At 36.9% G+C, this 11,056-nt stretch overlaps 1 long non-coding RNA gene across 1 annotated transcript; it reads right to left on the reverse strand.

Annotated features, from left to right (window-relative positions):
- Positions 1-594: 594 nt before the first annotated feature.
- LOC135364001 (uncharacterized) lies at positions 595-1,652 on the reverse strand. The gene is made up of 2 exons (XR_010410430.1): positions 1,372-1,652; positions 595-1,012 (listed from the first exon to the last, which is right to left on the reverse strand). It is a non-coding gene; the product is annotated as an uncharacterized LOC135364001 (long non-coding RNA).
- Between the last annotated feature and the right edge of the window lie 9,404 nt (positions 1,653-11,056).

Raw genomic sequence — 11,056 nt, forward strand, 5'->3', positions numbered from 1 at the left:
ACATCCATCTCCACTTTATGCATTATCTGTGCTCTTCCTGATCCTAATAAGACCTTAGAAAATAATTCTCATTACCACTGTCAACAATTATTTATTGAATGTTGTATAAAAGAGAACAGACACTCATGTAATACTCAACATGCGACTGATACTGTGTGGGGCATTTTAAGTTATTGGACAGAAACCCTGAAAAATAGACATTATTAAAGAGGAGAAATCAAGGATTTAAAAGAGAACGTTCCCCATTTTCCCCTGGGGTAGTGAAAGCAGGTTATTAGTATAACAGTTGATCAGAAGCGTTGAGGAGGATTAGGTCATAAAGGGCACGAAGAAGTAGAACTTCCAGTCTGGTAAGAGCTTACAACATATTGGTATAAATATGATCTACACAAATATCACAATGCACAAATGTATGTAATACATAATCAACACTGGAAGATGAGATCATGTATGAATGATAGTTAAGTAGGAGAACTATTTACATAAAGAAAATAACAGCTAACATTTACTGAGAGCCCACCACTTTTCATCTTCCTGATGTTACTCGTAGAGCTTCACATATAGGAGGCCAAAAACAAAACAAAACAAAACAAATAAACAAAAACGTTATGAGGCATCTCTCTTTATCCCAATTTTATGAGGATTTTAAGGCACCAGTAGGTTATGTACATTGCCCAATAACATAGCTACTGTGTGGTCATTGTACAGAGCATACCCACGTACTTTACAGAGTATATCATCATTTGAATCCACTCTTCCACTTTCTGCAAGTTGAGATGTATCATCATTAAACTCCAGTACATTCTCAAGTTTCCCCCTAAATGTTCTGTTTGCTTTTTTTTTTTTTTTTAAATCAGTATTTGGCCAGAGGACAACGCTTTCCACACAGGTCACTTTGGGTGTGTTCTTTCTGTTGTTGTTTGTTTAAATCCCACGAAGCATTAATTCAGGTCTTGCAAGTGAGGTAGGTGTCCTCATTTCTCTCAATGGCTTCTTTAGCTTATTGTTTGACCTGTGTAATTGGAAAGATGGAGATTCAAATAACGAAAATGGGCTATCTTTTGAGTGAACACATTGCATGAAAAAATCAAGAATATATTTTCTTGGGGTTAATTAGACACCCAAGCTGAGTAGACAGTGAATATACAGATGTCAATGTCAGCGTGAGTGAAAGACTGTGGAGTGTGCTTGGGTATTCCTGAAGTTGTCTATCTCTACTTTCTCTTACTATTCACACCTTTGTATTCACTCTTCATGTCTCCAAAATCTGCCTCCTTTACTCAGTATCTTGTGAAATTTCTCTCTCCAGTTTCAACAGTAACTTTCTAACAACTTTCTCAATGTACTGCATTTGGTCTTCATTTTACTCACTTTTCTGCCGAATTACAGGCTTTTTTCATCATCTTTCTCTCTTCCTTTGGATCTGATAGGAAATATCCATCTGGTGTTCCTCTTAGGACTCACAATCACTTTCTTCGGATGCTGTTTTTTCCTGCTAAAATGTGAAGTGTTGTTCAAGGAATTATTTTTTCCTTGTCTTCTTGTTCTCATGGATGTAATCTTTAATAATTTCAGGAATAAGGCAGCAAACAAAAATGAGTGAAATCACTTCGTATAGAAAAACAATGTAGGGAGGACTACGGTGACCTGACTGGAATTTCTAAAAGAAATCCCAATGCAAAGTTTTTACACACTATGCCAATAAAACAAAATTTGTTCTTGCATCACCAGGGCTGTGATAGATCACTGTGAGTCAGCATTCTTCCCTAGCTCTCTGTCCCTAACCGAAATTAAGCAATTATCTTTAATAGGTAATTTGAAGATATTTATATATCACTAGCTAAGATCTTTCTCACATTATAGAGGAGCCAATGAACTACAAACAGGGAGAAACTATGAATAATATTCTCTTTTATCCTAAAGACACTGTACTTTCAGAGCCATTTCCAACTATCAAATTAAATCTATACCATTGATATCCTAGAAGCACTAAAACTCTACGTATTAAAATCTTGAATACATTATCTTTCCTGGATAAGTAGTTTTTCTTCTAATGTGTCCTACCTCAGTAGTGATTTGCACAGGATAAGAACTCCCCGGTCAACTTTAAATCCTGCTGTTCCTTTACTAATAAGTCACCTGTCCTTTGAACCACAGTGAGGCCTTCCTCAAGAACTTAAAAATTGGCTAAATGAGATTGGCTTCTGAGACACATGTTGGATCAAATCAGAGATAGGCACAGTTATCCTAAAGAAACAGAACAGCTCCCAAATCTGGAAGACTTACTAGTAAACTCCCATCATTTTTGTGCCATTTGGATGGCATCCAATGAAAGCTAGAAAAAAGGAATCACCAAGACAAATATTGTCAATGCCTTCTTAGGGCTGCCCAAAAGGTATTTAGTAATTTAGTTCCTTTGGCAATATTATCTTACTGTGAGAATAGTGTATTAATCAATTTTTTAAAAAATTTTATTGTTATGTTAATCACCATACATTACATCATTAGTTTTTGATGTAGTGTTCCATGATTCATTGTTTGTGTATAACACCTAGTGCTCCATGCAGAACGTGCCCTCTTTAATACCCATCACCAGGCTAACCCATCCTCCCACCCCCTCCCCTCTAGAACCCAGAGTCCATCGTCTCTCATGGTTTGTCTCCCCCTCCGATTCCCTCCCTTCATTCTTCCCCTCCTGCTATCTTCTTCTTTTTTTTTTTTTAAACACATATTGTATTATTTGTTTCAGAGGTACAGATTTGTGATTCAACAGTCTTGTACAATTCACAGTGCTCACCATAGCACATACCCTCCCCAATGTCTATCACCCAGCCACACCATCCCTCCCACCCCCCACCACTCCAGCAACCCTCAGTTTGTTTCCTGAGATTAAGAATTCCTCATATCATTGAGGTCATATGATACATGTCTTTCTCTGATTGACTTATTTCGCTCAGCATAACACCCCCCAGTTCCATCCACGTCATTGCAAATGGCAAGATCTCATTCCTTTTGATGGCTACATAATATTCTATTTAATGGCTGATGTCAATAAGAATTCTATTGCTAGAGTTCTTTTTTTTTTGAGTCCATATTCATGAGATAATATTCTGATTGTTATTTAGCTTGATTTGCTACTGAGAGAAAATTCTTGGGGAAATAAATTTCCAGTCCAATTCCAATAATGATTATTTCTCCACAAGGGATAAAATGAGAGAGTAGGAGAGAGGGAAAGAGGGAAGTGAGGGAGGGAAGGAGAGAAGGAGGGAGGGAGGGAGGAAAGATGGAAGGAAGGGACTCTTAATTTGGCTTATTTTTGTATTTTGCCAGAGAAGTCCCATGAAAAAAAAATGTGCAGATCATTGATTGAGTAATCTGCTTCCTGTAATAGAATTCCCAAGGAAAATTATTAAATCATCCTCCCACATTAATGCCGTGGTCTTGTGAATTTGATAATGTGAGGTTCCTGAACTTTAAAGTCATAAGGCTAGACCTGAGTTAATACCAAATGAATGTATCCTATGGAAACTCCTCAGAGATTGGCAAACACACATCCCTTTGATTGCTAAGATTTTTAAGCTTGTCTACTTTCCCAGTATCTACAGATTCTACCTCTCATCTACACCTCTATACCCTTTCCATTCCACTGTCACTGCCACAGTTCTTTCTTTTTTTTAAATTAACATATAATATATTATTTGTTTCAGGGGTACAGGTCTGTGATTCACTGCCACACTTCTAACCCTGGCAACACTAAACCCCCTAAGTAATCCTTCTGCCTCTCAGTATCTTTAATTTTTCTTTTGCTGCCACACAGAGCTTTCAAAATATAGATAATATCATCACTTGCATCTTTCCAGATCAAGAGCTTTTCAAAGAACCCTGACCCAGGGTAAATGAGTGGAGTAAGTATTCAATAGTAGTGATCCGTCCTGGCAGCAAGACCCCCGTCCCCTCCTAAAAAAAGCCCAAATCATACTCACTGCGCAGAATCCAATTAGGTTACCTCTTGTCCCCAAGGCAGAGAACCATACTTTAGGTATATCTCGATTTAGGACGAATGAGTTTCTTTTTTCCTTTTCAGCCAGAAAAACATGAGTTCAGGTTGAGATGAACTTGAAATACTCAGTTTGTCATCAGTAATGTTCATTTCCTTAAGAACAGCTTTCAAGGGTATTTATTTCAAGTTACAGCACCTTGATCAAGTCTACAACATTAAAGGCATATATTTGTTCCATATGGTGAGGAAGGGATTATGCATCTTGGGTTCTAATAATTATGTAAAGGTACTAATTTAAATCTGATATAAACTACCAAGTGAGTTTATGACATATTCTGCAAGATAAATTCCTTTTTATAGCCTTCTGCATAGAAAGATGGGCATTTTGCCATGCAGTAAGTTCTGGCAGGGCATATGTAATATCACCATGAAAGGGACCAGCAAAAGAACATAAGATGGTGCATTCTAACAAAGCTGGAGTTTGCCAACTTTGACACGCTGAGGTTTTTTCAGAACTGAGTTGAAAGACTAAGTTTATGAGCACTCTGTTAGAATCATAAACCTTATCATTATTAATAGATGTGCAAAATGTGACCTCAAAAAAATTTATTATTCACTGTACAAAATTTGCCTTGTAAAGTATGTCATTTTATTCAATGTTGTTTACTCTTTCCTATGTGCATCCTCAAACGGCAAAATTGAATGATGACTATATTCTCTACTGTCAGAATATGCAAAGTAAACAAAAATACTATGATTGTAGAAGCTTGGCCAAGAGGGCATTTGGGGGTGCAGCTGTAGATTAAGCAAACAGATACCATTGATCATTTTGTTTCCCTAAAGATTAGAACAGATTCATGCAAATTAAACTTTGTAAGAATTAATGATACGGTCATAGCTAAAATTTTATCTCCTACCGAACTGAGGGCCGAAGAAACCCCAAATTGGGCTTTGATTGCCTTCATGTCAAAGACAGATCTTTCTTTGAGTCAGCCCAGTATATAGCATAAAACAGCTGTTCTGGCTATCGGAGTACAATTCTGAACGAGTGTGATGAAGGGGCTGAGAAACTGCCGTGATGTATGATAGTGCCTGCATCGAAAGCAAATTTGTCTGCAACCTCCAGGGCTCACTGAATATTAAGATAAGGCAACGGGGGGGGGGGGGGCGCCTGGGTGGCTCAGTCGTTAAGCATCTGCCTTCGGCTCAGGTCATGATCCCAGGGTCCTGGGATCGAGCCCCGCATCGGGCTCCCTGCTCTGCGGGAGGCCTGCTTCTCCCTCTCCCACTCCCCCTGCTTGTGTTCCCTCTCTCGCTGTGTCTCTCTCTGTCAAATAAATAAAAATATTAAAAAAAAAAAAAAAGATAAGGCAACGGGGACTGGTACTTCTTCCTTTCAGTTTCAGAGTTAGGACATGTGGAAATGATTGTAGGCCTAGACTGTCACATTCCTCCTAAAAATTGTTGGCAAGTCCTCAGAAACTGAGGCCATTATTATTATCATTCTCCCGAACATCATTTGTGGAAAAATAAGGTCTAATAGAAAAGAAAGAGAATTCTGGCACCTTTGTGAGTCCAAAAAAGTTTTATTGAAAATACAACTTTGGAAAAATGATATGAGAGAAAAAAAATCAATAGAATTTGATGACTACCTTTTAGACCTTAGAAAGGAGATTGATCTCAAAGTTAATGTCTGACTTATTAGGCTATGCTGTGGACCAGGAAAACCTAAAAATATGGGTTGAATTCAAAGGAATCAATTCAGTTCTCTTCCTCATGACAGGAAATGGTGCAATTTAAATTTACAGTATTAAAAAAAAAGATACAAGCTCTGACTTTTAAATACCAGCATAAAGATGAACAAAAGTCCTATTCACTATAACCCAGAATCTATTCTCTAGTGCTTTGGAGTCCTACATAAGAAGGGAAATCTCTCTATGAAAATGAAATTAAAATTATAGATGCCAAGAAAGGTCTAGAAATTCTAGTGTACATTTTTAAGGCGTACCTGATGGGCAATGTTGAGAAGAAAGTTTATTTAGAAAAACACTTCTGATAAACTACAAACAAAGAAAATGAGTTTTACTTTGGCCTCTATACAAAGGAACATTTAGGCATAAATATAACTGCCCTGTGTAAATGTAATGAAAATAAACATGGTATTCAAGTCCCAACAATTTTACAGAGAGGTCATTTAACCTTACTGAGCACCAGTTCTTTTATCTGTAAAATTAAGATAATGACATATCAAATGGTTATGTGTAACAATAAAATAATGTCTGTAGCAGACACGACACAATGTTTGTGCAATATTTGCACTATTAAAATGCATTTCAAATATTAAATATTTAGAAAAAGAGAAAAAAATTAGATACTCTGATAGTCTGAGATCTGGGTTCATTTTGAAACATTCTGAGGAGAGAATTTATGTTTAATTGACAATTCATCATTCTATTCCCAGTGCCTGAAACAGTGTTAAAAGGGTGAATAAGAAGTTATTAATTTTGTTTTTTAAAGTGGTGAGTCTAAGTTGTGGATTTTGATCTGATTTGATTGTTTTAAAATCAATTTTAAAGGATTGCCTTTGTTTTTCCTGTCTATATCAGAGGATATTTCCTGCCTAAATCCTAGATGGAATTCATAAATCACTTGCTAATACAACAGCATCCTTCCCGTAAGGATGGCGTCCTGTGGCCACTTGGGGTGAATGCCAGATGCTGTATGAAATAGAGGTATGCTCTTACAAGCTCCTCTCCTAATATGACATCCTGCAGAAAGGATCAGCTTTCTCTGGGAGCATACTTCACGCAATGCTTCTGTGACCTCTCAGTGCATTAACGACAGCAGGTAAATCATTGGGTTTTGTCTAACAGACGAATTGATTTAGGGATGCAAAGAAAGTACTCACTAAACAATGTGCTACCCAGCTGGACCATAATAAACACACAGATAGCCAAGCAAATAGGTCTAAATGCTTAATTAACTTTTGCTCACCTTCCAAACAATGAGGAAAACAAAAGTACAATCAATCGAATCTGTTTAGTGTGTATCTACAGCCAGATTCTCTGTATCTACCAAGGGTTAGTCTCGATTAGACCTAGTTAAATACCTGAAGATCTGCTTGTTTGTTAAGAGTCTGTTTTTCACAGGAAGAAATACAGAAACCGAAGGAAGTGTTGGTTCACCCAGATGGGCATTCATTCTGCTCAGTATCCATTCGGTAAAATGATGCTACTTACCTTATCTGTGTATTTCAGACACTAGATTTTAATGTTAAAAGAATAAACAGTGATATATTTAAAGTGTAAGTTGGGAAATGCCTGTAGAGAAAAAGAAATTTGCACAGAGAGGTAAAGCCTTTTGCTCAGTCTTGTGGGTAAGAGAGATGATTTTCCCCAATGTCCCTGGCCTCAACCCAACTCCAGAATTATTCCCTGGAACAGCACAGAATTAAGGAAATCTTAGATATCCGTATTTATGTTTATGTAGGAGAATCAATTCAATGTTAAGTGATATTTCTCTTATTCGATCTCTATTCTGCTTTCTTCCTGCAAATGTGAAATAATGACCACCCGATACTTAACAACTAAAAAGCTGGTGAGCAGGAGAGATGATATCTGTATGCCTTATTTTATTTTCAGCCAGTATGGTATATATACTATATCTAAGATTTCCTAAATTCTGTGCTATTACATGGAACTCTGGAGTCAGAATTTATGGAATCAAATTCAGTGTTCTCCATTTGCTACCTGTGTGACCTTGGCAAGTGATCCAACTGCTCTGTGACTCCATGTGTTCATTTATTAAATGGATATAATCATAATACCATCATCATAGAATTGTCATGAAAATTAATATTTATAAAGCACTTATAGCAGTATCTGGAATACAGTAAGTACTATATAAGTACCTATCATCTATCTATCTATCATCTATCTTCATCATCATCATTAATAAATAATATACTTAATGTAACTAAGACCTGGGCACAAAATGTCGAGTCTATAATAAAACTCCCTAGGACTTCTAGATTTTTTTTTTAATTTTTGCTTTCTATTTTGATGGAAAGCACGTGATGTTTATTTACATGGCTGCAGTACAAATAGAATTATGACTCCTGCTGTACAATTATAAAGCAGATTACATCTGCTATCATGTTTAGGATTCTATCATATTTTCACCATAAAATGTTCTATTGGTTATAATGGAGGATAGAAAGATGACTAACATACTGAGGAGCTTATAATCTATTAGAGTTGACTCAGACGTGCACAGAAATAATATTATGACATGAACAAGGAGTAGAAGAGTGTGAAGAAGTGTCAACGGAAGACAGGATTAGACAAATTGTAGATTTCAAAATGGAGTTAGGTTTCAAAATAGATAATGCTAATTTTAAATCTTATTGGAGTAGTTTGGTTAATTTGAGAGTGTCTATCCAGTGTGTACGATGGGAGAGCAAGCCAGATATAGGACTGTTGAAAAGTTTTGAAAGTTGTCGGATTAGCACTTCTGGGTTCTTGAGTTTTATCACAGCATTTTGGCAGGGCTAGTTTGCAATGTGAGCAATGCTCATTTCGGGGATGTAGAAGAGTATACAGTGTAATGAAAATTTTGCAAGACAGCTTAGAAATCAACTTTTACCTGAATCATTGATAAGAACTTTATGACAGCCTTACCATGAACATCCATGGCCACTGTAATCATTACTTCCATTTGTTTCTTGAAGTGTCATTAGAAGACGTTCCTTTTGATATGCTCCTTCCTAGTCCTGTCACTTCTTGGACTAATTTTCCATTTCCTCACGTGGGGCAAGTTTTATTTTCCTAAAATGGTGCAAAGCATGTTACCCTGAGATATCCAGGATGTTTATTAAGTTCTCAACCAACTTAACATTTTGATAACTTCACTGGTACCAGTGGTTCAGCAAACTATAAGTAAGTATTGCCTCATCAAAAACACATTCTTTGGGTGAGTTTGGGATGAGAATTAAGAGTAGGGTGGTTAGACTCATTCGACAGCAACAAAGAATGTTTTAACAACTTGGGAAATTAAGCCAAAACATAAATCGGAGTTAACATGGATCCTATCAAAGCCTGGATGTAGGAATATTACTGTCATGCTTCCTCAAACCATTTACTTTTGCTTCTATCACACGTGCTTTTGAAGTTATTAAGGTTTAAGTTTGCATGGATCCATTATCTACTGCAGCAAGGAGAAAATTTTGAAAGCAAAAGTTCACTTTTATTTTACAAGGGATAACAATCTTGATATTCAAGTATCTAATTCTTAGACACTGAAATTAAGGAAACTAGGTTAATACCAAGTAAATGTTCAAGTCAGGCATGATGGAGGTCTGCTCTCTTTCCCCATTCAGAATAAAGATACTTATTTGCCCATAGCCAAGAGAAAATGCGTTCCAGGTGTTGAGAATTTGTGAGAGTCTCTTCATTGTGCACTTTGGGGGAATAAAGCCAACTACTTCTAAAGTTAAAAGAGAAGAAAGGGAGAGAAATAAGAAGTGTGTGTGTGTGTGTGTGTGTGTGTGTGTGTGTGTGTCTGTTGCATGGCAAAGTGACATCTCCACACTGAGAGGAATCTGAAGCAGCCCCTTATAAAGTTAATACAGGGTGATCTTTTTCACCACACATCTCTTTTAACTTAAACGTTTGTAGGTCTCTGCCAAATATCTGTTTTCAATAGAGGTGAAATTTTCAGGGAAAAAAAAAAAAGAATTGATGGGATAAATGACATACTTAAACTCTGTCCCTTGAGATGATCTTCCTTATACCATGACCTGTGTCTTCCCTAAGTTCCAGCACTAACAAGCACACCTGAACAGCAAGTACATTATAAAATAAAATGTCAGTAGCAGTCATCAATTGAATCTATGTGCTCTTCTCTTATTTTCATTGTCTATTCCAGTGCTGTTAATCAATTTCCTGGTTTCGAGAACATCTCCCTGATACTTCGATACTAGGGCATGGCTTTTTTAGAGTTTCCAATCTAAATATTCTCAGACACCTCTAGAAGTTTTGGTCTCTTCTTTTCTCCAGTGTGTGTTTACAAAGAGGGCACAGAGGGCAATGTTTCATTATCCAAGCTAACAGAAAGGAGAAGAATGGATGATTTAGAAAAGGAAATAATCCTTCTGATAAACCTGTTAGTAGCAGCATGAGAGTCTTTAATTTGGAGAAATCACAAAATAAGGAGGTAGCTGGGAGGTATTCTTAGGGGAGAGTCTGAGAAACGAGGTGAATTCTTAAAATCATTCCTTTTCCCACGTTAATACGCACACTCTAATAAGGCCCTCTCCATTTATTTATTTATTTATTTATTTATTTATTTATTTATTTATTTATTTACAGAAGTAATACGTATCTTGCAGGGAATTTTAGAGGAGATTCTTTTATTGCTAGAGAGAGAGGTGCCATGGTAGTAGGCACGTATGGTGCTCTGTAAATGCTGGCAATTACCAGAGGCTACAAACTATGCCAATTTAAGGGTGTGATCTTTAAAGTTCAACAGAACGAAGCTTGAATTGATAGCTTTGCCACTTGATTTCTCTGTGTTCTCAAAATTACTGACAAGCTGAGACTTGCTTTTTTCATGTGTAAAAATGAGGAAATAAACCTCCCTCATTAAACGGCTCTGAATTAACCTAAATGAGTGAGTATGTTCACAGGGACTAATTTAGCAACTGGCATATATCAGTTCCACCCTGGGATATGAAGCTAGACCTGTGAATCTGTTTTTCTTCTGCACTGAGTGTTGCCCTGGGCCCAGCTCCCTTAGCTGGTGGCATATAACACTGACTTGCCAATTCTTAAAGCCAAAGAACTGTACCTTTCCCATGTACCTAACAGTAGACCTTGTATTAGCTATCTATTGCTGTGTAATGAATTATCCAAAATTCCAGCAGCTTAAAATAACAAACATGCATTATGTCACACAATTTCTTTGGGGCAGGAGTCTAGAAATGTACAAATAGTATGTATCTGACTCAGGGTCTCTCACGAAGTTGCAGTCAAGATGGCAGCTGGAAATATGCCCATC

This window comes from Mirounga angustirostris, unplaced genomic scaffold (assembly GCF_029215605.1).
Source record: "Mirounga angustirostris isolate CCGP_5_RB_7025 unplaced genomic scaffold, mMirAng1.0.hap1 SCAF_4, whole genome shotgun sequence".
Lineage (NCBI taxonomy): Eukaryota > Metazoa > Chordata > Mammalia > Carnivora > Phocidae > Mirounga > Mirounga angustirostris.